The sequence below is a fragment of the Petaurus breviceps genome, unplaced genomic scaffold (assembly GCF_028583685.1).
Source record: "Petaurus breviceps papuanus isolate PSGF00001 unplaced genomic scaffold, PetGlider_PUasm1.0 91133, whole genome shotgun sequence".
NCBI lineage: Eukaryota > Metazoa > Chordata > Mammalia > Diprotodontia > Petauridae > Petaurus > Petaurus breviceps.
In genome coordinates, this window is record NW_027187419.1 from 82,120,609 (window position 1) to 82,124,846 (window position 4,238).

A 4,238-nucleotide genomic window follows, 5' to 3' on the forward strand; every position below is an offset into this window, starting at 1 on the left:
TAAAACAAGGAGATTTTTCCCTAGGTAATTTGTGTTTCCAACAGGATTAAACATTTATTTAGTTCCATTGTTTCTGAGTCTTCCTTGTTTAATGTGTTCTCCCTTTCTCTACCTCTTTGTCTCTTCCTGTCTCCTTTCTCTCCTCTCTTCTTCTCTCATATCATTATATGATATCATTATACTGTCAGCAAACAGAGATAGTTTTATCTCTTCGTTGTCTATCTTTATATCTTTAATTTCTTTCTCTTGTCTTATTGCTGTTGTTTGCAGTTCCAGAATTATACAAAATAGTGGGGAGAATGTATATTCTTGTTTCACTCCCATATTTATTAGAAAAAACTTCTGCTGTAACTCTACTGCATATGATGCTTCTTTTTGGTTTTAGGAATTTTTGTGATATATATATATATATTTTTTTCACATTAAACTGTTTTAATGGTCTCAAAATTCTGTGACAGATTTTTGGTTAAGTTGTTTCTATTTAAAAATTACTGATTTTAAAAACTAATAACTTAAAACTGCCATGAAACAAATGGTCCACAAAAACATTCCTTTCCTCCTGAAGCTTTTACAATGCATTGTAATAATTAACCAGTCTTTTACTATTAAATTTAAATGGCCAATTGAGACAAACAGTTCTGAGACCGTTCTTCCACCACTGATTAAGACTGGGGTGGCAGGTGTTGTACAGAATATTCATTTAGCCTTCTGAGAATTCTGGGCAGATTTTGTGACCTTGCCAGCTCCAGCAGCTTTCTTGTCAACTGCCTTGATAACACCAACTGCAACAGTCTGCCTCATATCACGGACAGCAAAACGACCCAGAGGAGGATAATCAGAGAAGCTCTCCACACACATGGGCTTGCCTGGAACCATGTCAACATTGGCAGCATGACCAGATTTCAGGAACTTAGGGCCATCTTCCAGCTTCTTACCAGAACAACGATTGATCTTTTCCTTCAGTTCAGCAAACTTGCAAGCAATGTGTGCAGTGTGACAATCCAGAACAAGTGCATAGCCAGCACTTATTTGGCCTGGATCATTCAGGATAATAACCTGTGCAGTGGAACCAGCTGCTTCCATAGCTGGGTCATTCTTGCTATCACCAGCCACATTACCATGGCGTACATCTTTGACAGACATGTTCTTCACGTTGAATCCAACGTTATCACCTGGCAGAGCCTCACTCAAAGCTTCATGGTGCATTTCAACAGACTTTACTTGAGTTGTAACATTGACTGGGGCAAAGGTGACCACCACGCCTGGTTTTAGAACACCAGTTTCCATTTGGCCAGTGGGTACAGTACCAATACCACCAATCTTGTAGACATCTTGGAGGGATAGACGAAGGGGCTTGTCAGTTGGATGAGTTGGTGGCAGAATGCAATCCAAAGCTTCAAGCAGGGTATTCCATTAGCATTGCCATCCTTACGAGTGACTTTCCATCCCTTGAAACAAGGCATATTAGAGCTTGGCTCCAGCATGTTGTCACCATTCCAACCTGAAACTGGCACAAAAGGTACTGTGTCAGGGTTGTAGCCAATCTTCTTAATATAGGTACTGACTTCCTTGATGATTTCCTCATATCTCTTCTGGCTGTAAGGGGGCTCGGTGGAATCCATTTTGTTTACACCAACAGTCAGTTGTTTTACACCTAGTGTGTATGCCAGAAGGGCATGCTCATGGGTCTGCCCATTCTTTGAGATACCAGCTTCAAATTCACCAACACCAGCAGCAACAATCAGGACAGTACAGTCAGCCTGAGATGTGCCTGTAATCATGTTCTTGATAAAGTCTCTGTGTCCTGGAGCATCGATAATGGTCACATAGTACTTGCTGGTCTCAAATTTCCACAGGGAGATATCAATGGTGATACCATGCTCACGTTCAGCCTTCAGTTTATCCAAGACCCAGACATATTTAAAGGAGCCCTTTCCCATCTCAGCAGCCTCCTTCTTGAACTTCTCAATGGTTCTCTTATCAATTCCACCACATTTGTAGATAAGGTGACCCGTGGTTGTGGACTTGCTAGAATCTATTGTGTCCAATGACGACAATGTTAATGTGAGTCTTTTCCTTGCCCATTTTTGTGGAGGCTTAGCGATGGTTTTCACAACACCTGTGTTCTGGCGGCAAAGCCGTTGCGGAAAAAGCTGTGATATTTTTTAAAACATATTTTTATACCTATACTTTGTAAGGTGTTTTGTTAAAAAAAATCATAAATGAATGCTGTCTATCAAAGGCCTTTTCTTTATCTGTTGAGATAATCATGTAGTTTTGTATGTTTTGCTTCTTAATATGATTAATTAGGTTGATTGTTTTCCTAATGCTGAACCATTCTTGCATCCCTGTTATAAATCCCACTTGGTCATAATAAATGATTTCTTGAATGAATCATCGTAATTTGTTTGACAGGATTTTGTTTAAAACTTTTGAGTCAATATTCATTAATGATATTGGTCAATAGTTTTCCTTCTATTTTTCTTCTATCCTTTTCGGTTTAAGTATTAGGAATAATTTGTCCCATGAAAGGGTTCTGGTAGGGTGTTTTCTATATTTCTGAGAGTAATTTGTAGTACATCTATACTAATTCTTTTTAAAAGTTTGATAGAATTTTCTTATGAATCCGCAAGGACCAGGGGATTTGTTTTTTGCTTGTTTGTTTGTTTTTACTTTGGTAGTTCCTTTACAGCTAACTGTATTTCTTTTTTCTGAGACTGGATTATTTGGTCTTAATTTTTATCTGGTCATCTGGTAGTTTGTATATTTTATATTTTTGAAGATATTTTATTTCTTTTGTATTTTCAGTTTTGTTAGCATGTAACTATATATTTTGATAATTCTTTTTATTTCTTCTGATTTTGTTGTGGTTTGATCTTGATCATTTTCTATTTTATTGACAAATATTCTGCCCTCTTTTAAATGAGATTAACTGTTTTTTAATTTTATTAGTTTTTTCAAGAATAAACCTTTAGTTATGGTTACCATTTCTAAGTTTTTCCCCCCAGTTCATCTATTTCTCTTCTAACTTTTAATATCTCTTCTGGGCTTAATTTGGGTCTGTTTATGTGTTGGTTTTCTAATTTCTTAAAATACATATTTAGTCCATTAATTCTCTTTTGTTTATTTTGTTGATGTATATTTATAGGGGTATGATTTTTTCCCCAAGGACTGTTTCTGCTACATCTCAGAAATTTTGATACATTATTTAATTATTATTGTTTTCTTTCATGTGATTATTATTTCTGATTTGTTCCTTGATCTATTTATTAGTTAAGATTTCACTGCTGAGGATCTAGTTGGGTCCAGGTCTTTTTTGGGGATCCCTGAACTAATGATCACTTTCCTGAATTATGATCTGTAAAGGATATATTTACAATTTCTATCCCTTTATATTTGCAATTGTTTGCATATCCTAATACATTATCTATTTTTTTTGGTGAAAGTTCCATGTGGTTTTGAGAAATGTGTAAACTACTTTGTAGTCCCAGTTAGAAAATACCTTAAGTTTTATGTCTCTACTTTTCCAGTAATTTGTTCTGCTCCATACTTTTTTTTCTGTGTAAAGATTTTTTTTTTCATGTAAAACATTTTTGTATTAGCCATGGGGCAAAAGGAAAAAAAAAATCTTTAGGAAAAAGCAAGAAAAATAAAGTGAAAAAAGTATGCTTTAATCTACACTGAGAGTCTGCCATTTCTCTCTCTCTGATGGTTGATAGCATTGTCACCATAAATCTTTTGGAAATATCTTGGATCATTGCCTTCATCAGAGTAGCTAAGTCTTACACAGTTGATCATTTTTACAATATTACTTTTGCTGCGTACAATGTTCTCTTAGTTCTTCTCACTTCACTTTGCACTATTCATATAAGATTTCCTAGTTTTTTTCTGAAACTGTCTTACTCATTATTCATTATAGAATAATAATATTCCATCACAGCAATATAACACAACTTGTGTTTGTCCTTCATTTTCGAGTAGGACCATGGCATCAGGGAAATGATGACATGACTTGCAGTTGACTTTGATTTGAGTGAGGGAGAGCTGTGCAAGGTCACCAGCCTCACATTCTCCTCCAGAGCCATCTGGATACAGTGACCATCAGGATTACTGGAGATGACCCAGGGAGCAATGCGACACCCTGACCAATTTAGGCTAAGGCCTTTTCAGGTACTCACTTAGAGTGAGGTAAAGCCCCTTTAGTGAAAAGGCCTCTTTAAGAAGCGAGTGAATCAAGG

The 4,238-nt window shown here is 36.2% G+C and overlaps 1 pseudogene; it reads right to left on the reverse strand.

The window, feature by feature from the left end:
• Window positions 1–411: 411 nt before the first annotated feature.
• LOC138155492 (elongation factor 1-alpha 1 pseudogene) lies at window positions 412–2,148 on the reverse strand (annotated as a pseudogene).
• Window positions 2,149–4,238: the final 2,090 nt, after the last annotated feature.